This window comes from Peromyscus californicus, unplaced genomic scaffold, assembly GCF_007827085.1.
Source record: "Peromyscus californicus insignis strain IS unplaced genomic scaffold, ASM782708v3 Scaffold_8__1_contigs__length_139910024, whole genome shotgun sequence".
Classification (NCBI taxonomy): domain Eukaryota; kingdom Metazoa; phylum Chordata; class Mammalia; order Rodentia; family Cricetidae; genus Peromyscus; species Peromyscus californicus.
In genome coordinates, this window is record NW_026294606.1 from 73,204,441 (window position 1) to 73,232,216 (window position 27,776).

The window sequence follows — 27,776 nt, forward strand, 5'->3', positions numbered from 1 at the left end:
GGTCATGGTGTTCCTCACAATAATAGCAATCCTAACTCAGAGAGTAGAAGCACCTCGGAGAATAATTGAATAGTGTTGATCAGCTTTCTGTTACTGCAAGGAAACACCAGAAAGAATCAGCTCATTAAGGAAAAAGGTTACTTTGGTTCCCAGCTTTAGAGGCTTCAGCCTTCCTTTTCTTCCTTACACTGAGGGTCTTTGATGGGACAGAACATTTCTGTGGGGACACGTGACAGGAGATCTGCTCACCTCCTGGCTTTGCAGGCGCACAGAGGGAGATAAGGGGTTGGGGTCTCAATATCACCTTCCAAGGGCATCTGACTTCCTTCCACTAAGCTCCAGCTCCTTGAGGTTCACAACCGTACCACAGGCTGGGAGCCAAGTATCCAACACATGGAGTATGTTCATGATCCAACCTACAGAACCTTATTCCAAATACCTCATCTTATAATTGGAGTAATAGTAGGCAGGTGAGATAAACTGACAAATAAAGAAAACCAAACCCTGGAAATTTGCCCCCAAGAAAATCAAGATCTCCCAGTGTGGAATGGCTTCCTTCTCTTGCTCTGCTAAATTAGGTAGAGAACCCAAATTGTCAAGTCTGCAGTCTCGGTCGGGTGGGTCATCACACTAATTGGTCTTTTCCTAATGTCTACCCAAAAGTTGTTATTTGAAAACCCAGTCTCTGTGTCCACAGGAAAATAAAGACCAGACCCAGTTCCCTTGGACCAGCTGGGCTGCTTTTAGCACAGTTTTGTGCTGAGAAGTCTGTCTTCCTACAGTCCGGTTGGTGCTGGCTTCTCTGTTCTTTCATGGAGCCCATCATCTGTTGACTAAGCACCACACAGATTTGCACAACTCTGAGCCAAGTGCTTTGGGGAAGTAGAAAAGTGCAAAACCAGACTTCTAAGGATCTTGCATAGAATTGAGACAAATGTCTCAGACATGGGTAAGATGGGGAGTCATATACCTGCAAGTCTGATAGAGAACCTAGACATGTCTTCATATTTTCTATATATTTCACATGTAAAATGTGCATGGGTTCTAAATCTAAATATATGGATAGATTCATATGTATCTGAATGTGTCTATACTTATTAATATGGAAGTATGTCAATATGACAGATACATAAAGGAGAGAGAATGCTGCATTCTATGGAAGGGAATAGCATACATACACGCTTGACCTTGGTAATAACCACCATATACTCCAGCATCAGATAGAAAAGAATCTGCTGAGAGTAGGGAGATTCGTGGCAGGGAATGGTTGGTTGGATATATTTTAGGTGACCTTGAATAGATGAATACCAGGCTAAGCCCTTTATACTCATTTATTTACTAGAACAATCTGACTGATAACCATCTGTGGTTGTTTGAATGAGAATGGCCCCCATAGGCTCATATATTTGAATACTTGGTCCCCAGTTGGTGAAACTGTTTGGGAAGGATTAGGAGGTGTGGCCTTTTTGGAGGAGCTGTATCACTAGGAGTGGGCTTTGAGGTTTCAAAAGTCCACACTACTGCCACTTCCTCTCTTTGTCTTGTGCTTGTGAATCAAATATGAGCTCTCAACTACTGTTTCAGCACTATGCCTGCCTGTGCCTTGCCATATTGTCCACTGTGATGGTCATGAACTTTAGCCCTCTGGAATCATGAACCCCAAACTTAATGCTTTCTTTAATAAATTTCCTTGGTCATGGTGTTTTGTCATGGCAACAGGAAAAAATAACTCAGACAGCATCCTGTGACTAAGTAAACTCTTCATGTAAAAAGTAGAGCAGACAAATTGCTTCTTAACCTATTAAAATGACATGGAGCCAAGTTATTTCCAAGATCCCCCTCAGCTTATATTGCTTTTCAAACTCTGCAATATGAAGACTATACTCCAAACGGTAGCACAGCAACAGCTAGAGTTTGGGGTTTTGTGCCTGTGTGATTTGTAAGCCTTCCCTTTGTTATTCTCTCATTGTGAAACTGCTTTGGCAAACATGGACTCAGAAATACACTCGACAAAGGAAATGCTCTCTCAGTAAAGGAAGGAAGTGCTGGGTAGGTGAAGGATCTGAAAATGGACCTCACAGAGCCACGGAAAAACAGAAATGTTGAGGCTTAAACCTCCAGGGTAACAATGTGTCACATGACTGTTATCCTGCCTGCCCCGTGATAACCTTGAAAGCTCACAAATGTAGCCTGAGAGGAATAGGAAAGTGAGGGGAGGGTAAGCAGAAAAAGTCACTGAAGCATGCCCTTCAGCTGTGCCCTGACTAAGGTTAAGAACACACCAGGATCAGGTGCTCTTCATAAAATGTGTTTAGCATAAAGCAAAGCCAAGCCCCCTCATTATTGGAAGCCTACATGGCATAGTAAGAGGGAACATGCCCAACAACGATGTGAAGGGTCCCTTTGCTATCAAAATATGGAGGAAAAGCCTGATACAAGGCCACCATTTCCCTGCCACTGTGAAGTTAGGGACTCTTTATTGGCTCCTAGAAATGTAATAGGACTGTTTCGTTTGTGGCAGAGTCAAATGGTGTACCTCCTCTATTGAGCTCAAAATCCTAGCAGGGACATGAATAGAATGCAAGAGGGCAAACAGAAGCCAGACCAACCTTGCCTACATCGCAGGACGGTGGAGTAAATGATGTCAATGGCCTCATATCACCCTGCTTTGCTAGGAGTCACTTTTCTCCGCGGACCTAGGTCTTGCTTTTATTCCAATATGTCTAAGCTCAGTAAATAGGAAGCCCTAGAGAGTCTGTTAGGATGCCCTCTTCTCTCTCCATCTAGGCATTTTCCCAGTCCATTAATCCCAGTGAGAAATAGCCAATGCCTTTGGAAATGTCATAGTATACCTGGCATTTCAGACTCTCCCATTCTGGTTTGTCTAGCCGTAGCCCACCTCTTCTGTATGCTGAGGGTGGCAGGTCTTCTGAGTCTTCCAAATCCTCGTTTGTCTCTTAAGCTTCAGGAGAATCAAGGAGTGATGCTGAGATTCAAAGTTGTCCGACTCTCCCTGCACAGTGCACAGGAGTCTCACCACGCCCCAGCTCATGGGTAAGGGAAAGAGAAGGACGTGTGCATTGCAAGTTAGCCCTGGTCTAATCTGGCAGTGACTATACTGCATTCCTGGCCTGTCAGAGCTGAGGAAAACCTTCATGTTAAAACCATGTCTTGATTGACATCTAAGCCACAAGTTCATTGCTTTAAAGCTAAACATGACCTCAATGACCTTTGACTTCTCATATGTTAAGGTGTGTGAGTTTGAGATGGGATTGGATGACTGGGGGTCAAGGTGCATTGGACACTTCTCTCGTACTCACATTAGTTCCTAGGGCAGCTCCATGCCCAGCATCACCTCCTGTGGAGGTGACTACATTGAAACCCTGACATCCCTCTTATAAGTCATTTTCCTTCTTCCACGATGTTCAGGTCAAGCCCTGGAGAAATGCTACCAATAGGACACTTGAATGTTGAGTAAAATGAGCTTTCATAGTTCTACATTCCCAAGCCACTGTGTAAAACAAGCTCCTGCCCAGGTTGAGACATTTCCGAGCACAGTAAAGCATGATACCACCAGGGGGCAGTATGGAGCTGTGTCCACTAATCATTTCAGTCTTGACCAAAGTAAAATTCAACCCTCACGACCCTTTCTGTCTTGCAGAAGAGCCTCATTAAAGCCCAGAGACACCAGTGTTCCAAGCTGTAGAAGCAGTTAGAAAACCTGGAATCACCCCACTCTTCATTGTAGCTTGGATTTCCTCCTCAACCATTACCAAATTCATCTACACTGAGAGCCTGCTCTTATTTTTTTATTTATTGTTTAAGCCTGTTCTTATTTTTATATTTATTGTTTAAAATGGCTATTTCTCAGGGATTTCAAGATCTGAAATACGAAAGTTTTATAATTATGTAATATTCCTGTCCTAAGCTATAACATTTTTAAAAATTATTTCCTGTTCTTTCAGAACTCTGTCTCTGATCTGTATTATTAATTTTTAAAAGCACCCAGAGCAATGTGCTGCAGCAAGGACAGAGTGACACCCACATGATTTTCTCTTGGTTCTTGCCATTGTATCAAGCCCTTGGAAACAGGGGTACAGAGATAGCTCCAGGATTCTGTGAGCTTACAATCCTCCAGGGACCCTAGGAAATAACAGGGGTGTCAGTGTCCAGGTGTCCCTAAAGTCCCCCTAGCAAAGGCCTAGTCAGTTTCAAAAATAGGAAAGAAAGACCAGAGAATCATTCTGCAAATGAGAACAGCCCTGGGAAGCTGATGTGCTCCTGGTCTTTGCATTTGGGGTCGAAGCTTCCAAGTGAGTTTTCTGCTTTGCCAGTTCCGTCACAACTGATTCTGGCCTGCTGTGTACACATGACCACAGTGGTACAATTCAAGTAAGTGACTGCTCATTGTTAAGAAATCATTTTCCTAGGGGCGGTGGTGCCACATGTCTTTAATCCCAGCACCCAGGAGACAGAGCAGGTGGATCTCTGTGAGTTTGAGGCCAGCCTGGGCTACAGAGTGAATTCCAGGACAGCCAGAGCTGTTACACAGAGAAACCCTGTTTCGAAACCCCTCTCCCCCCAAAAAAAGAAAGCATTTCCCCTTATACTGGAATTTTCATAACTTCCTAATGTTTTCTCTAGGTGGTTTCACAAATGGATGCTACATGAGGGTAGACCCAAATCAAAAGAGCAACTAATGGTTGCCTGACAGACATGTTGAGAAGGTTAGAAGAATGTTAAGTGCTTAGACTGAAGCAGCAATAGAACAAGGATATTATGTTACGAACCAGGTGCCACCTCCTTACCTAGTGTGTCTTTATTCTAATTTATTCTAGTTAGCTAAACAGAAAAACAGCCCTTATTTTTTGGAGAGATTAAGCATGTGTACAAGGTAGGCATTTAAAAACTTAGAATCCCTCTGTGAGTTCGAGGCCAGCCTGGGCTACCAAGTGAGTTCCAGGAAAAGGCGCAAAGCTACACAGAGAAACCCTGTCTCGAAAAACCAAAAAAAAAAAAAAAACTTAGAATCCTGATCCCTGGTTTGTTAATGACTTTGAGAAAGTCATTGAAGCTCTTATATTTTATTTCTCTTGAGTAAAATAGAAGCCATAAAATGGACTGTCTCCCTAGGATGCTGCGATTAATGTCATGAATGAAAGAAATAGAAATACATTTCACAAACGCCGATGCTGAACCCCAACATCAAATTGATGGGGAAAGAGTGGGGTTTAAGGAAGAAAGGGGCAACCTGGGCCTATTATGTAGGAAGAAGACAGTGTCCTGGTGTAAAGGACAACATGGTCACCATTCTTCCTCTATAGTCACCGTAACATGAAAAGCAGAAATTAAAGTCTGCTTGGGTATTTGTCTGTTTATTGACACAAGGTCTCACTATGTAGCCCTGGCCAGCCTAGAGCCTGCTGTATAGACCAGGCTGGTCTTGAATTCACGGAGATCCTCCTGCCTCTGCATCTGTCTCTGCCTCTACCTCTCTGCTCAGTGCTAGATAAAGCCATGCACCATCAATCCTGGCAAGCTCATTTATTTTGTAACATATACTAACAACTGTCATGATTTGCTAGAATCATGGTGGAGGTGTATGGAGTGGTTTGCTTAAAACTGCTCATCATAAAGCCAGTGTCTTAAAAGGTACCTTTACTGTAAAGTTACATACAAAATGACCCCTAAATAGAGGAATTGATACTAATTCATCTTAAATCTCAATTTGTGGCAAAATTTTAACATTTTCGAGAGTAGGGCTGGTTGTGGAGCACATGCTGGTAGAATGAACTGAAGAGGCAACGGCAGGAGGATTACCAATCTGAGGCGAGTCTGGGCTATCCCTTAGGAGCTGGGGAGATGAGTTAGCAGATAAAGCATCTACCACGCAGACATGAGGACCAGTTTGACTCCGCAGCACCAATGTAAGTATCAGATGGGCTTGGCAGCCTGCTTGTAAGCGCCAGCCTGTGGGAGGTAGCGATGGGATCCCCAGAGCAAGCTGTCTAGCACTGCTGGATGAACTGGCGAGCTCTAGGTTCCACATGTAAGGTATAGAGCAGCTAAGGAAGACACCAGACAACCTCTGGCCCACTCCGTGCACATGCATGTGCTGACACATTTGCAAATACACACATACATGCATGCACAGACAGACACCACACCCAAGTACTTAAGCCAACAAAATATTTTTTTCAGAATAGGACTCTGTAAACATGAATTTTAACTTTGGTGTTTGTTATGTCTAGCAGTCAGGTTTTCCCCTACCTTGAGTGCCCAGAAAGTAAAGGAAGTGAGCTACTGCATGAAATTTAACTGAAGTAGCTCACATTGGGAACGGGTAATTTCCATTGGATGGATACTATCCTCATTTACTCTTAAGCACCCAGGATGTTTTAAAATGTGAAGGCAGCAAGAATTAATGCAAATGACTGAAAACCCTAGCCACTCCTCAGAAGTGGTTCCTCACTTGGGAGCATTGTCTGTTGGGATTCATTGTCCCCTGAAGCCAAGAGAGAAGGGGACAGGGTGGCTTTCTTTTCTGAAGGCAGTCTCTCCCTTGTATTCTAGAATCTGTTCATGCTAACAGCCCTGGAATATCATTTTAATGATTTCTATTTTATCTTCCATCTTCCTTTTTTCTCTTTCAAACATGAGTAAATTCATTTACATTTTAAAAGAGAGTGGAGAAAGGCCAGAAGGAGGGGCATCCGCACAGCAAAGTCTTCAAACGCGTTCTTCCCCTGGAATCTATCTCCTGTGATCTCTCCGGCTCTCATGTACTTTCTGGTCTGGCCCTATCCTTGAATTATCTTTCTTTCTCAAAATGTAATTCAATAAAATCAAATGTTGGTACAGAAAAGAAACCCAAGAGATTACCCAGTCTTTAAAACCTTGGGCATTTGTGGCCATGAATGTTTTCCCCAAAGAATCTGTTTTGAGAGCCCCCTTCCTTTCCTGCTTCTCTCCCTGGGACCCAGTACCCATGTGAGCATGTGTAGGTTGGTAGAGGATGACAGTGTTATTCATTCCTGGAGTGATTCTCTGCATGGTAGACAAGGTGTGAGACCACAGAGAGGAAGCTGTGCCTTGGGATAGTCTTCAGGGATTTCCTCACATTCTCTGGTCCTCCGGCCACGTAAGATAGTTACACTACTTAGTTTCCTGGGACTCTCTGCTCTGGATTTCATTCTAAATAATAGAGGAGAATGAGTTAGTAGGGCCTGACACATTCAAAGGTCTCAGTGACCTTTTCATCTTTTGTATTCGGACCAACCAAGAGCTGTAAGCAGACAGCTTTGCATTGCATTGAAAATGCTTTTATGACGTGAGCAAAGACAGAAGCATAAGGAAGATGCTTAGCAAGATCTGAGGAAGAAAGGTTAATAAGTTTTTTTTAAGCAAGTGGAAACTGAATGTAAGCTCCAGAGTTAATGTTTGGCTGTGGTTCTTTGTTTAAACACTGGAAATGTTTCCAAGCAGATAGGGAGGAAATGATAAAGTTACAGTATACTAGTATATTTAGATACCTTTATTTTTTTAAAGATTCCGAACTGAACTTCTTTCCTTGGGATAGTTTTAGATTCATATTTCTGAGACTAGCTCTTTCACTAAAATAACCATTCATTCCTCCAGCCCACAAATGCTGAGCAACTGAGAAAGAAACACTGTGTGGCATCTTAAGAAGAGGATGTAGGAGAAATGGGGTACCCAGTGGCATGTATCCTCTATGGTGATTGATGTGTGCAATCCACCGCTTTGATTTCTATGGAAAGACAGAGAGAACAGGGTTAAAACTGTGTGCCTGCCCCAGGTAGTGTTCCTAATTTCGAGAAACAGAAGCTGTCTTGGCCTAGGAGACTGTGGGCTCACAGACTGCCCATAACTGAGTGTAGCCTTGGGCCACCAACAGAACTAGATTGGCTGTGACAGTGAAGGAGCAGGTACACTTTCCTCTGCTGCCCATCACTGCAAGACACTTTCACATTATTGCTACCACTTCAGTCCCCAAGTCTTTGGCATCATTCCCTGGGCATTTAGAGTAGAGCCAGGTTAGCTCTGGACACTGCCCACCAAAGAGGCTGAGCAGCTATGTGGGGCAAGGAGGGAAACAGAGTTGCACCCTCTCAGCTTCCTTCAATTGGGGGAGGCTGTCATAGGTCTCTCTCTGACAATGGAGAGAATTTCTCACTAATGGAAAGTAATTCTGAGTGGTGGATCCACCCCCATATTCATTATAGAGGGGAAATATTAGAATACCCTGGTAATAAAAATTCATGTGCTCTCTGTTGACTTATTAAGATTACTGCAGAGCTCACAGGATTGCTGTAAGCATGGTTAATATCTTCTAATAATCTCTAGTGTTTTGCATTTTTAAAACTTAGTTCAGTAAAAGTACATGTCCTAGTCCTTTTTCCTGTTGCTGTGATAAAATTATCTGACAAAAGGAACTTCAGGGAGAAGGGGTTTATTTTGCTCATGGTTCAAGATGTTGTCCATCATGCAGGCCAAGTCAGGGCAGCAAGAGCATAAAGCAGCTAGCCGCATTATGGCCACGGTCCAAAGAAACGAGCAGGAAAGGCATGCTGATGCCCAGTTCCCTTTCCCCATTTATACAGTCTAGGATCTCAGTCAAGAAACAGTGCCATCTATGGTGGGCGGGCAGGTCTCCCCCACATTAATTAGCATAATCCACATAATCCCCCACAGGAGTGCTCAGAGGCCTGTTTCCTGCAGATTCTGTTGACAATTAGCACTAACCATCAGGGTGTACTGTTAATGCATTTAATGACAAGTGTCAACGGATGCAACACACAGGTTGGTGGCTGTTCTAGTTTACTTTCTGTTGCTGTGATAACACAGTGGCTCTTAACCTTCCCAGCTGTGACCCTTTAATACAGTTCCTCATGTTGCCGAATCACAAAATTGTTTTCGCTGCTACTTCCTAACTGTAATTTTGCTACTGCTATGAATCGCAGTGAAATATCTGATATGCAGGATATTTGATGTGAGACTCTTGTGAAAGGATCATTTGACCCCCAAGAGGGTCATGACCCCACTAGTTGAGAACTACCTCTCTAACCAAAAGCAACTGGAAGAGAAGGGTTGATTTGGCTTACACTTCCTGGTCACAATTGAAAAATGGTGCCATTGAGAGGAATGCTGCTTGCTGGCTTGCTCATGCTCAGCCCAGAACCATCTAGGAATGGCGCTGCCCACAGTGGGCAGGCCTTTCCACATCAATTATCAATGAAGACAATCTCTCACAGAGATGGCCACAGGCCAGTCTCATCTGGGCAAGTCCTCAACCGAGGTCCCTTCTTCCCAGGCGACTCTAGGTTGTGTCTAGTTGACAATAACAATTGACCATCATGGTGTCCCCTCCATGCTGTGTAGTATATTGGGGGCTCAGCTAACTCTCAGACACCAGAAGACTATACTGCTTTTGCTGTCAAGGCAAAAATATTGGAATTAAAATTTTACCTTATTTACAATTGAAGTAATATAGGTCAGTTGATAGAACATAATCGTTACCAGTTAACTCTGTGCAACAAATGGCGTTACTTACAATACTTTTAAACTGTAGTTATTTTCTTAAGCCCCTAACCATTTATATGTTTGACATGCTTAGCATTATAATGTCTATCAGAGAGAAGCCAGTCAGTGAATTTTTGTTGAATGGATGATTTAACTGTATAACAAGTTTTGCTTTTAGTATGGAAAAAAAATGACTACAACACAGGTCCTCACCCAAAGAGCTCATGTTCTAGTGGAGGAAGCAGAAAGTGAGTGCTTCGGCAATACGTGATATGCTGTAAGTCACGTGAATAGATTCTGACATTTAGACTCATTATCATATGGTGAGCAATTTACCCCATGGGTCACAAATATTTATTTAGTGAGCAAGACAACTGAATGACATGGTGCACTGTCGTGGCCATCATCATCAGTTCCATGCTGCAGATGAAGAAACTGAGTCTTTGAGTGGTCGGTCAGCTGGCTTGCCCAGACCTGGATAAAGTGCTAATCTAATTACAAGTGTCCTGAAGGACAGAGTGAAGGTTGTGTTTGTCCTGGAGAAAAGTTCCTAGACAGAAGAAACACAAGTTGACCTAGGCTAGGGTGATTTCATTCTCTTGCTGTGATAAAACACTCTGACGCACAGTTATTTTGGGGAGGAAAGGGTTTGGTTCAGCCTGTGCTTCCAGGTAACAGTCCATCACTGAGGAAGGAAGGATAGCTGCCTCCTTGAAGGATAGCTGCTCCCTTGCCTGCTTTCTGGCTTGCTCATTGGCTCGTGCTCGGCTGGCTTTCTTACACAGCCTAGAGCCCTCCATCTAGGGATGTTGCTGCCCACAGCGGGCTGGGACCTTCTACACGAATCATCAATCAAGACAATCTCTTACAGACATGGCCACAGGCCAATCTGATCTGGGCAATCCCCCCTGTTGGGACTCGCTCTGTTGACTCTGTGCTGTGTCAAGTTGACAGCTAAAGTGAGCACAGACAGATGAGGTCTAAATTCAAATCTGGTTGTCTCAGACAGACATTCTTAGTCACTACATTCCACTGTTCTCTAGCAAAGAGAAATTGACTGTGGGTTTTGCAGAAGAAAACCTGCTGCTCTGAGGCCCTCAAAGCTATGTAGAGACTTTTCAAACACTGGACATTTAAGATGAGGAGTCTGCTAAGTAAGCCAAAAATATAAATGAAAGGGGGTTTTCATGGTCCTTTCAGGGGTGTGGACATTAATTTCTGCATGATGGAAGACACAGATACGAGTAGATTTGGGATTTTAGCCCTTACGAGTATGGTCCTTAATACTTCTCCCAGGAGCTTTGAGCCAGTCTCATATTCACTCCCATTTTGTCCCCACGTCATCCTTAATCTCACTTGTCCCTGGAACTCAGCGCAGATCAGCTCTAGGTCACATGCTTTTCTAGATTACACCACCTCTGGCCACTGAGGCATACTATTGAACCAATGAAGAGAGCTTGCCCAGCTGCTAGGCCAGAGTGTTCTTGCTGCTCCAGGCCTCCCTAGTGGACCAGCCTGATCATCTAGAGATGGGGGACCTCCAACACTGCCAGCTCTCAACACTCTCCTTGCCTTCATCAAACCAGCGATGACTAGTAAAAGCCTCAAGTGATTTATTTAGTAGGAAATATGTTTTTAAATCCTCCCATTTTCATTCCCTTTAAACAATTTGGGTGGGTGGTGGTATTTGGTTGGTTGGTTTTCCTGAAATAGTGTCTCATGAGCTCAAGACTGGCCTCAAATTCACATGTAGCTGAAGATGATCTTGAACTCCTGATCCTCTGGCCTGGGAGTATAGTCATACCTAGATCTTAAATAGCATTTATTTTACTCTGAATATTATTTGCTACTTCACACTTGGGAAAACTCTTGTGTTTGCTTCTTGTATTTTTATCTGCTTTGTGGAACAAAACTATATTCCTCAAAAGAGAAAAATGGGTCAATAGCCAATGGATCAGGAAAGATTATGTTATAAAAATAGATGAGCTTAGATGTCCATCAATAGAAGCATAGAATACAGAAAATGTTGCCTATATTCATGATAGAGTTTTATTACACTGTGCAGATGAATGAAATTATGTCAGTTTCAAGACAATGGATGAAACTAGAGACCATTAGATAAGCATATGACAAGAAAGTAGAAATGGGAATATTTGAGAAGAGAAGGGGGTTAGTGGAAGGAAAGGTGGGAAAGAAAGAAGAGGGTAAAGGATGGCTGAAGCTATGTGATACGTTTGAATGAATATATTATGAAACTCATTAATTGTTTACTTAACACATACTAATACAATTTTTAAAGGTGAATTTTACAATTGCTTTTCCCATAAAGATTTTGCTGTCATGGGATAACTCTCTGATGGCTGGCTTGTCACACTGAGTTCTGCAATATCAGTAATTTGCAATAAAAAAATCACTTATTCATACTTGGTGGTTGCATGGCCCTTTTATTTCAAGATTGTCTGGTTTGTCAGTAAAAATTTGGAGTTCAGATGACTTGTTAATATGTATCAAGAAAACATTCTCTTCCTCAGTCTTATAAACTGAATAACAATATCCAAACTAATTCAGGGCCCTTTAATTTTTTTTTTTTTTTTTTTTTTTTTTTTTTTGGTTTTTCGAGACAGGGTTTCTCTGTGTAGCTTTGCGCCTTTCCTGGAACTCACTTGGTAGCCCAGGCTGGCCTCGAACTCACAGCAATCCGCCTGGCTCTGCCTCCCAAGTGCTGGGATTAAAGGCGTGCGCCACCACCGCCCGGCGGCCCTTTAATTTTTTTAAGAGAAAAGATTTTTTTTCAGTTTAAACCAAGTGCTTTACGTGAACTCAATTTTTTAAATAGCTGCAGACTGATTGCACATATTCCTATTCATTCATTATAACACAACCTTTTGTGAGCTTCTACTTGGCCATTTTCAGTAACAGAACCAAAGTTACCCATTTGTGTAAAAGGAACAAAAACTATATTGGAAAATTATTGTGCTTTTCAATTCCGTGGCCCAATGAGTCTGAATTCTCTGGAATTAACCTACAGAATAGTATTATAAAGGTAATTAAGCAGTGGATTATTATTATTAATTACTTCCCAATAAGTCCCAGTAACAAGAAAATAATTAAAGCATGTATTTCCCTGTCCTGTTCCACAGTGCCTGCTGTGTACACACCCAGTTCATCTGCTGCCTCATGTGCGATGTGTTCACAGTGCTCTTCTCCTCTGACAAAGCAGTTTAAGCCAGTGGGGAACAGAGGAGTATAAGATCAAGGGGGAGCAAAAGACACTCATACCAATCTTTGGAGCAGAATGAAATTGGGCCAGTCCAGAGGAGAGGCAGGTAGAGCTGTGAACTGTGGACCTGGTGCAATCTAGATCCTGTGTGGAATCATGGGAGGTGGGAGTGGACAGAGCCAATTACAAAACTTCAGAGGAAAAACAAGAGGAAGGAGAGCTTGGGAATAACTTGTCTCAGGCAGTAGACTTACCCATAATTTCTAACTGTTACCAACACAAACACACAGTAGCTGCTGAGAGATTTGGAATTGAGATCAGGCTCCAGACTTATAATGTGACTTTGAACAATGTGTTTAATCTCCATGAGTTCAGCAGACTTAGCTGCAAAATGACCCTAACATTGCCTACCCAGTAGGTTTACAGCAAGGCTTGTCTAATACAATGGGGGGCGGGGGGGGGGGGGGAAGCAATGCCTGGAAAATCATCTAGTTGCTGTCTTATTATTGATGTGTATTTTTCCTCCTAAGTCTCTGTGTGTACATTTCTGTGTTTTCATTTGTGTATAAATGTTCATGTGTTTGAGTGTGGTGCTTGTGTGCCACAATGCACACGTAGAAGTTAAGAGACAACATCATATGTTCGTCCTGGCCCTCTACCTTGTTTGAGACCATCTCTTATATTCACTGCTGCTTGTGACAGATGAGCTGGCCCATAAGCATCTGAGATTCTCCTGTCCCTTGTCTCCCATCTTATTATAGGAGCACTAGGACTTCAGATGTGCCCTACTTTATGTAGGTTCTATCATCTGAACCCAGGTCCTTGTGATTGCATAGCAAGTGCTCTGCATATTGAGCCATCTCTCTAGCCCTTGATATGTAATTTTCAGTTACCTACCAACCCCCAGTTAGTTAGTGGTCACCAGATTTCACCCTCATGAATTTTACTACAAAGATACCCAAGAAATAGATTGTTATTAGTCCAACACTAATTTGAAACAAATAGATGTATTTTAAATATTTTATTAAGCATCACTCATTGATATAGTCAGTGGTTACACTGACATGTAGTAAATGAAAAGATGCCAGAATTTGAAACCAGATCAACTTCATATCCTGGGTCCATGACTCACCGAGAACATAGTTTGTTGAATCTAGAGAGTCTACTGTAGTTTGGATCTGGAGTGTCCTCCACAAGCCCATATATGTTAAAGGTTGATTCCCAGCCAATGGCACTGTTGGGAGGTGGTGGGAAGTTAAATATTTGTGGGAGTGGGTTCCCTTGAAGGAAATATTGGAACCTCATCTCCTTCCTTTCTCTCTCTCTCTCTCTCTTACTTCCTGGCTGCTGTGAAGTCAACAGGCTTCCTCGGCCACCCTCTTCCACTGTGTCACAGAATGCTACCACAAGCCCAAAGCAAGCAGCCATAAACTGAAACCATAAGCCAAGATAAACCTTTCCTCTTTGTAAGCTGATTATCTCAGGTGTTTTCTCACACTAATGGAAAACTGGCTCAGTTAAGCCAGAGAGAGAATCAAATTAGGTAAGAGTATGCAGAACAAAGTGTTAGGAGTGTATCCGATCAAAAAACATTGTCTACACATAGGAAATTCATGAAGGGTAAGTTAAAATATACTTAAAAGAAGCAAACAAAAAAGAATATGCATACAATCTCAAAATGAAGTGGTCATAGAAATCATAGTAGAAGATTGAGTGAAGACTGGGAAAGCTGAGGGGTTTATTCTTGACCCTCCAGCCCCTCTGTGCTTTATTTTATTGGTAATGAAGCTAAGGCCAGTGATTAGTGGCTCAGAGACACAGACCTCAGGCTTCCTGGCATCTGGATCATTCATCTCTCCTGGATTAGACACTGTGTATAGAGGACCATTTTGATTCCAAAGCCATACTTTAAAAAAAAATAACTAATTATGAATTTAATGTTTAAATTAATAATTGGATGAACTCAGTACAATAACTAATCTGAAATCCATGGGCTAGCCCATGTTTAGAAGCTTGAGTCAAAACCCAATGGTGTTTTGCAAAATATTTTGAAATATGGTCAGTGGCATCTCTCATAGTCTTATCCACCATTTCTTTCCCCTTGAAATGTGTTTTTCTGGACCCTGAGAGGGATTTATAGCAACAAATGTCCATGATGGAAACACTGCTCTTCTAAACAGCAGGCCTGCTCTGTGTGCACCAGGTTCACTGCCGTCAGCTAAATCACCGCAGCTTCCAGTTGCTCGGAGGTTACTGATGGTAGGGAAGAATGGATGTCAGCTTCAGTTTTCTGGGACTTCTCAGTGATCCTGCGTCCTCCCTACACAGATGTGCCTGTCATCCTCAGCCAGCATTTTAAACTGTTTGAACCTGGGCAATTCTGTTTAGGCTGCATTCATTGTGCTGGACAAGTCAGGTTCACCAGTGGTCCGGCCTCTGAACCTGTCCACAATCTCATGTCATTTCCCACTTAGTCTAGGTCATAGCATACAGTATCTCTGTGTGCCAGGCTCTCTGAGGGACAGTGCATGGCAGTAAGTCACAGGGTATCGGCTTCTCTCTGTCCCTTCTGATTCCCAATTGGCCTTTTCCTATTTCCTCTGGCCCTCAACTCTAGAAATCTACATTGTCTTCATGGTTGGTCTAGTTTGATGGGTTTACCTTGCCTTGTGGTATCCCGCTCCTGTTTTGGTTAAGAAAACAAATGATGGAAAACTGCCAGTTAAGAGCACTAAGTTTGAATAGCTGTGTGGAGGTCTGCCTGTGATTTTAATATGTCCTGGCCTACATATCAGCATTTTATTCTTTGCTCTTCCTTTCTCTCAGTCAGTCTGGGACTCTAAAATTCACTTAGCAGTTATAGGGTAAACAGTTACACTATTGTTTGTATCTTACAGATGGAAATGTTGGGATCCTAAGTTTGTAGCCGACTATACTGCATCCCAGAGACAAAGGTGGGACCACAGCCCAGAGCCCCTGAAAGTCGCCCTCAAAGGATTGTACTGCCTATCTGTCGGCTCCTCCCCTCTCCTGTTTTCTTCTTAGGTAAGTCCTGTTTTTTTACTGAATCGTGAAATGAGTGAATGAATTATGAGGCAAAGTTATATTTGTAGAAAGTGGCTTCCGTAATTTTTCCCTGAGCCCAGGGAACAAAACGTCTAAGTTGAACCACGCAGCTTTCCCATACACATTCCGTCTGAGATGCAGCTGTATATTGCTTTATCTGTTATTTATTGGCCGTGTAGACAGTAGTATGAGCAGATGTGCTATTTTTCAAGATGCGTATCGTGTTCATTGAGGTTGATATGCCTGTCTTTGTGTTCTGACTCTGGCTTGAAGCCATTGGAACCACTACAGATTAAGGAAATATCCACAGACCATGCTTTCTTTGTCCAAATTGATCTTCATGGATGGCCTCGGGTATCTAGATGAGAAATTACCCTAGTGATGTTCCGACTAGTAGCCAGATTCATTCAGCCTAAGTTTTCACCATAAATCCACCAGCTCAATATATTGGACCCAGAGAAAGAGAGCAAAGAGAATAAATCTTAGCATGGTACTATTTTTATTTAACTTGGTTCTTGGTTTAGTGTTTATCTGAGTAACTTTTGCATAATGGTGCCCCAAATCCCTGAGAGAACAACTTAAAAGAGGAGGAGTTTGGGGGTTCACAGTTTCAGAGGGTTTACTCCCTGGTCACTTAGCTTTGTGTACCTGTTCAGAGCATCATGGCAGCAGGACAGATGACAGAAGACACATGTTCATTTCGCAGTGGACAGAAACAGAAAAAGGAGAAAGAGCCGGGGACAAGACTCTCCAAAAACCTGGCCCCAGTGACCTATTTCCTTTAGGCAGGCCCCACCTCCTGAGGCTTCCCTAACCTCCCCAAACAGCGCCACCTGCTGGGAGCTGAGAGTTCCAAACAATAGCCTGTGGGGGACCTTCCATGTTGAAACCTGGACCAATAGTCAGACACATCATAGAGCCAGCACACCTGAGAGAAGGCAGGACCTGGGTCTGAAGTTTTGGGAATCATGGGGAGGAAGCTATTAACCTGCCCTTCAGCAACTGCAAAAGCAAGAACTTACAGTTTCCAGGTCATTATCGGCTCTGAGATAGGAAGTTCCCTGGGTCATGAGGCTTAGAAAATAGTGTCTGAAAGGAGGGAACCAGAGTCCGCTTCAACTCATCTGAGCAACTGCCTGGCTGGCGGACTTGATCAGAAGGAAGCCACATGAACACTGGACTCTGAGTACTAAAGCCTAGAGTGGCTGGTTCCGTTCACTCCACCAGAAGCCGCCAGACCCCAGAAATGGAGTCAAGAGGCTTCTTCACCCCCCGTGATTTATTCTGATTTCCTTTGTACACATATGGACTCTATTTTCTCCTGTCTTTATAAATATTGTTGTGACTGCCTCTGCCAAGCTACCTTTCTCACCCCAGGGGAAAGCCAAAGACCAGACGCCCCCACCCTCCCTCCCACCCCCTTCCTATTCGACAGAACTGCAAGGGGTGGGAGCAATTTGGCCAGTCAAAGTGATGTGTGTATTTGAGTGTTTAAAGAGCCAGGCTAAGCTCAGAGTCAGGGACCTTCCATAAATAACCTGTGTCCCTCTCTGTGTGTGGTTGGGATGGAATGCCTTTCTCTTTAGAGTCGTACAAGTATCAAAGATCAAAGAGTCAACAGTTTCTGGATGTGCTGCTCATTGCAAAGTCCCTGTTCTCTGTGGGAGGATTCTGGCAAAGGCACCAGTCATTCTCTCTTGGGGACTATTTGCTGATGGTTGGGGTTGGAGGGGGCTCAAAGAACTTACAACGACTTTAAGGAACTTTTCGGAAAAATACAGATGAAAGTTCACTTTCGAAGGCAAGTGAAAACTGGCATCTTTGGGGGTATGGAATGTGGTAGGAGGGAGAAGGAAGTAAAGAAATTGACCCATTACCACATGGAATGTGGTTCAAGACTAACCGGAGGTGGACGAGTAACCTGTGTAATTTACTCACCAGTGAGTAGGCATTAGAGGTGGCCTTTGATAAGCAGAGCAGAACATGTACAGGGATTTGGTTTTTTAACCCCAAACTAGTTAATGGCCTTGAAAAACAGGCTTTGAAGTAGTTTGCTGGGTATGGGGGGGGGAAAGTGTGCTTCAAATCTCAGTAGACAATCACAATGCACAAAATAATAGTTACTCTCTATCCCGTCTGCTGTGTGCCACGTCACATGGCATCTTTAATCCTCACAGCTGTGCACAAGGGGGACTTGTTATCCTGTCTTACACATAGGGGATGATGGGCTCCACATAGTCGAAATGCTTGACTCAAGGTCACACTGTTATTAAATACAAAGTCCAGTATTTGAACAGAGCTCTGGAATGGAGAAGATGTGACTACCACTTAGCCTGTGTTTAATGCTTCTGGCTTCTCCTGCAGTTTCTGGCCTGTGTTATGGAAGCTGATGGAAACCTTTTGCCTTCTGAGCTTGCAGCAGCAGCGTGTGATTGCTGTGGTTCAGGCTGAACTACATGGTCCTAAGTCCAATGTTCCTGACTTCTCTTGTACATGGGTCACATGGGCATGCTGTGGTTTGTAAAACTGCTTCATACCACAGGCAGGTTTTCCAGTGGAAAATGTGTCCTAAGCATTGTGATAAAGAAACCATGTTAGGGGAGCTGGAGAGATGGTTCAGTGGTTAAAAGAACTGGCTACTATTCCAGGGGACTCAAGTTCGATTCCTAGCACCTATATGGCAGCTCATAACCATCTGTAACTCTGTTCCTAGGGAATCTGATGCCATCTTCTGGCTTCTATGGGCACCAGGTAGGTACACGGAGCACAGATATATGTGCAGGCAAAGATTCATTCACATAAAATGAATTTTAAATTTAAATAAAGAAAGCATGTTAAGGTAAATACTTGACAAGACTATTATCTCTGAAAGGACCCTTGCCAGACTCTGTGGAATTCGTGTGCAACATGTAAAGTCCTTTCATTGAACACTCAAAACACTGAACATGTATACCTGCGTGGGTGGCCTGTTCCTGTGGCCATCTTGGGCAGTCAGACCTAGTCACTCATATCCTGTACAGCACAGTACATAAGCAGGTGTTTCAACTGCTGTTCTTTGCATGGAGTTAGAAAACAATATCTGTGAGTGACTCCTGCACATACTTGGCAAAGACAGCCAAAACACCATTTCCTGAACTGTATTATGTTAATGAGAATCATGTCTTAGCTCCCCATTCCTTACAGTATCTTCATTTTAGTAAAAAACTGAGTGGCATGAGCCTTTCACAGAAAACAAGCAGTGCAATATAAAGGATGTAGTGATTGGAGTCAGTACCAGGTCAACGGCTGTGTGGTCCCCAGAGCTTTTGTCCTTGTCGTAGATAAGACTTGAATCCAAAGGATGCCATGAGACCAAATGTTTAAGATGATCGGAAAACCACAGCCACCTAAAAATGTCACCTTCTTTTGGCACTTAACTCCCCTCCATGTTCCTTTTTTTTTTTTTTAAGTTTGTAAAGGTCAGAAATAGAATCAGAGAGGCAGTAGATTCTCTCTCTCTTTTTTATACTGATTTAATAGCAATTGAGAGCATCATCAAAATCCTGTGGATCTTCCGCCTCCAAATCTTCTCAAAAGGTTTCACACATGCAGTGTAAGGAACTGTGAGTCAGCCTTCCCTCTCCTAACTTTAAGCTTCGAAGAAATCATCTGCCAGGTGCTGCATATGTTCTCAGCTCCGTGACAGGAAGAAAACACATTTGCTGAAAAGCAATGGAAACTTTAAAAACCAGTTGCACTTTGCTAACTTCTCTTCTTCTCTGTCTGGTGCCTGGAGGATGTTTCCGGCCCTGGATGAGTACTCTTCCAGGGGTAGCCACTCCAAGTGGTGATGGAGCGGGGGCATGGGACATGCTGACCGACCAATAGGTAAGATTTGGATACAGAAATAATGAGGCCGTAAGCAACCAATTTTTAAAGGTAAAGCCCAGAGGTTCTAGTTCCATTTGCTTCAGGAAGGCCTGTAATTTCCCCTGCAACTAGAAACTGGTGTGCAGCTGTGGAGACATGGCCTCTAGTAGAGTGAGCTATTTGGCAAAGGAACAGGGCCAGGTAGAGAAGAATAACAAAACCAGAAATTATAGTGTTGCCCTTAGATGCATAACTTCATGCAATAGATGAGATCTCTGGAATGTTACAAGGCTGTTTTTGTCTGGAAAATTGTCTTCTGCAAAGCATCGAGAGTCACCTCGTGTCCTAGGGATGGACTGCTGGGAGGTACTGTTTACTCCATGTTAACATTGCGGGAACAAGATTCAAACAAGGTGTGCGTCTCTCTTGAAGCAAAAGAAGTCACTTACAGGATAGGCGAAATGCAGCTCTACGTGGTGGTGTGCTGAGGAGTGAGTGGCGGTCAACTCTCTCCATGACGTTCTGCGTGCCTTCACCTCTTGATCGTGGAGTTCTGCTCTTCAGTGGTGGCTGTTTGCTTGTCACGTTGGTTTGTCAGTTTGGATGTTTTTGTTCATTAAATGTTGTAAGTAAAGTTGATGTGATAGGAAAGCTGTGGTAGACTCAGCTACAAAACAGAAGCTTTTCTCACCCACTATTCCCTACCCACCCACCCAATAACATCTGTTTCTGGTAGGTTTTCTTTCCTCAAATATCCAATGGTATAATTCCACACTCAGGGGGAATTGATGGTGACATTTAATTTGTCCAAAGAGTTGAGAGAGAGAAAGAGAGAGAGAGAGAGAGAGAGAGAGAGAGAGAGAGAGAGAGAGAGAGAGATATTTAACATTTAATAGAACCAAAAGTCAACCTGAAAACCACTTTAAAAGCTGATTTCCATTTCGTGATCTCACAAAGACCTAAGGTATGTCTACAGAAGGTGTGTCGGTCACACTCTGCTGTGAGTCCCTGTCAAATGAATTGTGTTGACTCACTGAGAACATTTCAAGATCCTCTGTCATGGAGGACTTGAAAGTGCAAGTTTTAAACACTCTCTCTCTCTCTCTCTCTCACACACACACACACAGAGTCACTATATAAAGCCCAAAGAGAAAAGCAAGCCCAATAAACCTCAGAATTTGGCTCCATGTCATACCTTACAAGTTGAAATCCCAGGTTGTTCCTCCAGAGGCGCCTGACAGTCACATCTCCAACCCTGTTCACATTAGCCACAGCCCTGTCCTGATCCTGCTGGAACAGCCCACAAGCAAATGCCAAACAAGTACCCTTTTGCATAAAACTATGGTACAGAATAAAGGGAAGGCAAGGGGGGAAGAATTCCCCAGTTCCAGAAAACCACACTGTTTGATGGTTAGATAGAAGTCTCTCCCTCTAGGATTACTGGGTAAAACTCTCCCTTGTGCCTTTGAATGAGGGATTTCCCCTGAACACAATGCTGATGACCTAAGTTTAGTTGCAGCCCTGGAGACCAGTGATTAAAGAAAAGCCAGGGCTTTCAAGGGAAGCTGGGCTGTAATGCCTAGTATGATAAACTGTAATTTAGAAACATCCTGCAGAGACAAGAAAAGTCAAGGTTTTAAACAGAGCTTTAACAAAAGTTCAGTGTCATCTGGATTAAGCTGGAACATACTAAAAAAAAAAAAACCAACTTCAACTTTTTTGATTACCGATTACATCCTTACCCCATAATATTTTTATTATTTAAATAATATTGATCTTCATTATCTTTGGATTCTCCATTTACAAATTCACATTCTCATTAAAAAATATATATATATATACAGTCTCCAAGTCAGTAGTAATGATGCTTTTGCAGACATTCAAAAGTGAACATAGGGCTGCAGTCAATTTGAATAACACAAAGCACACTATAAACACATGTTCTTTTCATGGTCCATGTAGTCCCATGCTTTTTTTTTGTTGTTCTTTTTTCTGCATTTTTCTATATATTTTGATGTTTTCATAATGTAAAAACAGAGTCCAATGGGCTCAACAGGCCCAGGTGTACCCGTGTGAAAGGGGACAGTGTCGGGTCCTGTGGAGAAAGCACATGGGTTTGTTGAGGTTTGTTGAGGCATAAATTACAGTGCTTTTAGGTATGAGGTCAATGTTAATGAATCAACTACACATAGTAAGTAAGGGATCATTAAAGAGAAATAGACACCATATTATGTATTGATTGGCAGTCAAAAATACCACCCAACATTTTTAAGAACTATATTTCTTCTTAGGGCAATCATTCAAGAATCACTAATTCAGTCTTCCTATTCCTGCTACAAAACATAACTATGGTGGCTAATGAAAATGCATTGTGTTTGTCTAACAGCTCTGTGCTGTCTTGTTATTTCCAGGATATTTCTAGATAGTTTTCACCCATGCTCTGACATGCAACTCAGAAACAACCTGCTACACTGAGGACCAGGTTTTAAATAATGAGATGGTAGGTACCCTGGATCTGAATCACATGGGTCTTAGACAAAAGGCAGAGAAAGGAGGATGTTCTGGAAGGTAGAAAGAGAAGGGACAATTGGCCATAAGCCCTGAGGGAGCTGCCATGTGGGATGGAAGATGGAGCTATGGGAAGAAGCTGGGGAAAAGAAGCATAAGTGGAGGGAAAGGAGTGTTTATGTTAACAACGTTAGGAGTCAAGACAATGGGTTATGGTGCTGACTATTATGTGTGAAATGCCATGTGTTGTACGTTCTTGAGAGTTGGCAGAAAAGATACCAATATATTCCACTGAGTTGAGTGACATCCTTTTTATGTAAATTGAGTCTGTTCATTTGCTTTTCTTGCTCATGTAAGGTCATGCCTTTTCACTTCATGGCTACTGTGGTCAGTACATTGTGTGTGTGTGTGTGTGTGTGTGTGTGTGTGTGTGTGTGTGTGTGTGTGTGATTTAATATAGTTGATCTTCAACTGGAAGCACTTGCATGTACTTAAGTCAGTAGAACTTAACAACTTACTTAGTATGCTATGCACAGAAAGATTTTTACTGGCCAATGTAGAGAAGCTATGTGTTCTCATATTCATGCATAAGGTAATTTGTTTTATAGGTAGAAAATAGAATTTGAAGCTTGAAATAAACAAATCATTGCTTTAAACAATGTAGGGAAAAGGATGCAACTTCAGAAATAATTGCTGTTTCTATGCAGTTCCTTGTTGGAAACAATAACCTGAAAAGGAAGCTCCTCTGTCATTAGCTTGTGATGTGAGGAAATTAGAAAGTATAAATAGAGAACCCAAGCAGTGGAGAGAATTTCCCATAATGCCATGTGGACATGATAAATTGTACCATTTTGCCACTTAATGGTATATGAGATCAATATAGACTCTAACTCATGAGCTTCATTTAGAAACCTCAAATCTGGTGGGAAAGTGTTTTTAGTATCTCAGGAAAGATTCTGAAAACTTTACAAAAAATAAGTGTTTGTGAAATATGGCCAAGTTATCTCTTCACACATGAAAAATGTTCTATATCTTCCTAGGAGTTAAATTCATTTTGTGAAATGGAGATTTCTAAAAGCAATGTTAAAACCATGTTGGATCACTGCTGGGAAGCAACAGCCATGCCGTCTCGTGTGGATTTTTAATTAGACAAAAATAGCGATGTAATTTTTAGTTACCTCTGAAGGTGGTGCACAGGTGAGTGTACCACCCGTGAAGTCAGAGGAGAGAGCTGCAGCCCCTGGAGCTAGCGTTGCTGGTGATGTGGGTGCTGCGAACTGAACTCCAGTCCCTGGAGGAGCAGCAAAGCCTCTAACCACCAATTCCTCTCTCCAGCTCCACAAAATAAAGCACATAGGGAGGAGCATAACACGAAAGTTCACAGACTTTCTTAGTACTGGCTATTGCAATAATATTGCTGTTATAATGAATAGTGACCCTGAAATAGCATATATTAGTAATTATCAAAGTTGTCCCGAACTAAGTATCTTCATTTATTTATTTATTTATTTATTTATTTATTTATTTATTTATTTTTGCTTAGAAACTTCTTGTTCTTGTTTGTTGGTTTATTATTGTTTTTTCTTTTTCTATGGGTGTTTTTTCTGCATGCCTGTCTGTGCACCATCTACATATAGTGCCTGTGGAAGCTAATAAAGGGCATTGGCTTTTCCGGAATTTTAGACAGTTGTGAGCCCAACGTGGGTACTGGGGACCAAGTGTAGCTCCTCTGGAGCAGTACCCAGTGCTCTTAACCACTGAGCCATCTCTCCAGTCCCAATTTAGAAATTCTTAAAGCCAGCAAAGTAAGTGAGTGAATCTGCTTGGACTTCTCCATGTCATTAGTCAGTAATTAAAGCCAGCTGCTATCATAGCCACTTAGAACAACAAAGATGAATGTACTGCTGATAAAGGAGTTGGATCACTCACTTATGAATGTAGTTTGGAGATCCTAGAAAATTATACTCTTACCTCTAAAAAATTTCCATTGGTATCACCTTTTGTCTTTTACTTTGCTGGCTTTATGTAGATGAATGTACTGCTGATAAAGGAGTTGGATCACGGTTGGGTGGTCCTTTGGGATTCTTTATAGTTTCTTTGATCTTGTGACTTGTGTAGTTTTCATGGCAAAAGAGAGGTTGTATGGCAGTTAGGAACACTTGCAGTCTGGAAGATGTACTAGAAAAATGTTTTCTACCTGTTTGCATGGAAAAAACAAAAACAAACTGTCTTCTCAATTCTCAGAGACAAAGGTTTAAACGTCTCAGGACGCTCCATCGATTCATTGCTATTTTTAATTAAGTTTGCTATTGACAATTTCACCGTGTATGTGTACATGAAGGGTACTGACCACTCTGACCCGCCATCCGCTTCCACATCCCTTCTGCCCCTGAATACTCTCTTCCCTACGAACTCTGTTCACAAATTGATGTCTATTCATTTTGTTTTGTGAACCATTGAGTTTAACTAGGCCATCTGTGTGACCGTGGCTTTGTGACTTCACTCCTGGGATGAATCCCATTGCCTCACTATAAGCAGCAGGTTAGGTCACTGTTACCCCCTGAGAGTCCGGCCGACTGTTTCAAGGTACTGCTTAGCAGTCAGGAGCAGCTAACTTGATGTGGAATGGAAGGTGAAAGCCACACCAAGAGTCTTGTCAATAAAAGCAACAAAAAGGCATGGAGAAGCATGCTATTCTGCATTTGGAGGCGTGGTCCTGTTTAGATAAGCATTGGACAAGCAAGAAGCATAGGAAGAGAGCTTTGAAGGGAGAGACTTCTAGAAAACTATGTACTTGTACCAGAATGACCTAAGGTAGGAAACTCAAAGCTAAGCTGTGAATGAAAAGTCTTAGCCATGTTCCCAGTAAGCACACAGAAGATGGAAGCACCACGCACCACAGCTGGAGGTATTTAAATATACCCTCTGCCCAAGCATTGACTGACCACTGAGCCAAGCTGTCACAAGAGTGATCACTTAGCAAGCCAGACTGGAAGCATAATTTAAGGCACACAAATTGAACACAGATTTTAGTAGCTGCACAAAGCAGGAGACAGTTTCTGTAGACTAATTCCAACAACTTTTCTTACAAGGAGTCAGCTCACAATTACAACATTATATTATGTAGCATGCCAGTTTTCAACAAAACACTACAAAAAAATTCAAAACAAAACCAGAAAAGTGTACCCCATACCTATGTTCAAGGAAAAAGAGTGGCCCATACCAGCTGGCTCGCAGATGGGTCCAGATTTTTAGAGCATCAATCCCTCTGTTAGAATTAGGTTCCCCAAAAGAGAGTGAAAATGTATAATGAATTAAAAGAGTACACCATGGGGGATGAACCAGTCATGAAAGTTTGTTAATATAAAAACAAAAACTACATCAAAAGAATCAATTGTCTATGCAGATAGTTCCAATAAAGAATGCATACCAAATATTGTTATGAAAGTCTAAACAAATACAAGGTTTATACAGAGAAGTCAGTTATTTACTGAGTTGCCAGCAGTAAAAAATCGAATTTTGTTATTAAGAACACACATCATAGTAACACCAAACAGCAATACTTCAGTTATAAATCTAAATGTATACATGGAGAAACTGATCACTTTAACAGAAGATCTGAATAAGCAGAAAGCCATACCATGTTCATGGATTGGAGACTCAACAGTGATGACAGTTTTTCCCGAGTGTATCTGCAGATGCAATGCACTTACAATCAGTGGTGATTGGCAAGTTGATTATAAAGTCTACACAAAAGGCAGAAGACCCCTATAACCAACGAAATTAATGTGGGGAGAAAAGAGCAAAACCAGAGGACTGGCACAACTCAACTTGGACCCTTACACATGGTAAACAAGACAGTGTGGGTTGGTGGGGGAATGGCTGATCAGCAGAATAGGAAGGGTAGCATGTCCAGAGAGGATCAACTGTTTCCTGTCAAAGGAACACAGGTGACCCAGTGAGAGAAAGGCTAGTCTTTTTAACACACACACACACACACACACACACACACACACACACACACACACACAATCTTTGACAAAGACCTTAAACTTTTCACAAAAATCAACTTGAAATGGAACTTAGAACTACACATAAAACCCCAAACTATAAAACTGCTAGAAGACAACACAAATGAAAATATTTTAATTATTTGATATTTAATCATAAAAAATTAAAATCATGAAAGATATAAGACTAAAAGCAAAAATCATGAAAGAATAGAAAACTACCTGTCAGATTTCATTACTATTAAAGACTTCTGGTCTATGAAAGACTCTGTCAAGGGAATGAAAAGTGAGTCAAATACTAGGAGAAAAGGTTGGAAAACATTTAGCTGATGAAGACTCACATCTAAAATACAGGAAGAGTACTTAATGAGTGTTAATCTAAGGAGTCTCTCCAGTTTGGAAAACTCTGGAATATGACCCTAGAGCCTGGGTCATTTGGGACAAAGAGGGGTACAAATATCTAGAAAGATGGGGACATGATATTTAGTTTAATCTTTTGTTTTTTTAGTTTGAGACAAGGCCTCACTACATGGTCCAGGCTGGCCTACAGCTCTTTCCATATCTCAAGCCAGCTTCATGCCCACAATCCTCTTGCCTTCACCTCCTTAATGCTGGGATTACAGGTGTGCAGCACCACATTTGGAAGGGGACTAAATATTTAGATATTGAAATTCCTCTTTATAGGTACAGCCTGCTTTCTGAGCCAAACCGACAGGGAGATACTCAGAGAAATGACTTGCAGGGGAGGAAAGAAGTCAGGTGATGCACAGAGTGGAATGCAGAGAAGCAAGGACAGTCAGAGGGATACTTAGAAATGAGACAGAGATGCCAGCTAGAGAGACCCAGCACAGTCTACCCCCTTATCTGTCACTCACTTGTTCTACTGGACCATCCCTGCCTTTCTAGCTAGGGTAAAGACACAGGCCCAGGAGGCAGTACCCCAGCCTGTCCCAGCTCCTTCCCTGGCCTAGTGGGGACTGGCTTTGGGGGCAAGTGTGAGCCATGGGAGAAAAGAAGCACTGCAGCCTCCTCTGTCTGGTTAACCTCTATCCTGCTACCCCATGAGCCCCTAACCATACCCGAAGAACTCCCAAAGCCTGAGACCAGGACAATTTGACTCCAACTTCCTGCCTGACTCTGCTGTTGTGAGTGCATGTTGTCTATTACCCGGAAACTTATTCTATCCAACTGTGCACCATGACCCCACACCCAGCATAAAGCATTATTTATAAAAGATAGAAAGAGAAAGAAAGAGGGAGGGAGGGAGGGAGGAGCTAGCTTAAAATTCATCAAAAGCAAAACAACCAGCCTGATTTAAAATGCCTCTAAGGCTGAAGAGATGGGCCAGGGATTAAAAGCGCTTGCTTCTCTTCCAGAGGACCAGAGTTCAATTTTCAACACCCACATTGGTGGCTCAAAGCTGCCTCTAACACCAGCTCCAGAGGATCTGATGCCTTCTTCTGTCCTCTGGCAGCACACACACACACACACACACACACACACACACACACACACACACACACACTACATGTAAATAAAAATAATTCTTTAAAATGGGCTTAAAAGATCTAAACCAACACCTC

The 27,776-nt window shown here is 42.3% G+C and overlaps 1 protein-coding gene across 4 annotated transcripts in view; it reads left to right on the forward strand.

Moving 5' to 3' along the window:
• The window catches only part of Kiaa1217 (KIAA1217 ortholog), an 807,432-nt gene that overhangs the window by 286,063 nt on the left and 493,593 nt on the right, over positions 1–27,776 (forward strand). The window contains exon 1 of one of the 4 annotated variants that reach the window (XM_052729452.1): positions 15,692–15,805. The exons of the other annotated variants lie outside the window; for them this stretch is intronic. The gene's annotated coding sequence lies outside the window, so the exon portion shown is untranslated. Of the gene's footprint in view, positions 1–15,691; positions 15,806–27,776 lie in introns of those variants that run through there. 4 annotated transcript variants of the gene reach the window in all.